The following is a 358-nucleotide window of genomic DNA, read 5'->3' on the forward strand; positions in this document are numbered from 1 at the left end:
CATTTAGCATCCCCTTTGGACATTTTCGTTATATGTTTTGTCTTATTTGGATATATTTATTATCCCTTTTGGACATAAATAACAATAACGTGCACATCACCATGAAAGCTCAAGCAGTTAATATATACATCAGTCTGTACCTTCTGTGGTGTCATGTAGATATTTATAGCACAGCTAGCGAGCTGTTCTGTTCTGCAGTCTTCACAGCGAACACTTGAGCAGACCTTTGCTCTCACTCGTAAGGGGCCACCCCAGGCCACTGAAGGTCGGTGAGTGTGTTTATTATCCATGTGATGCATCCTGGCGCACTTGCTAACTTTTGTATTCATTATTGCTTGAATACTTTATGTATGCCACT

This window comes from Penaeus monodon, chromosome 20, assembly GCF_015228065.2.
Source record: "Penaeus monodon isolate SGIC_2016 chromosome 20, NSTDA_Pmon_1, whole genome shotgun sequence".
NCBI classification, from domain to species: domain Eukaryota; kingdom Metazoa; phylum Arthropoda; class Malacostraca; order Decapoda; family Penaeidae; genus Penaeus; species Penaeus monodon.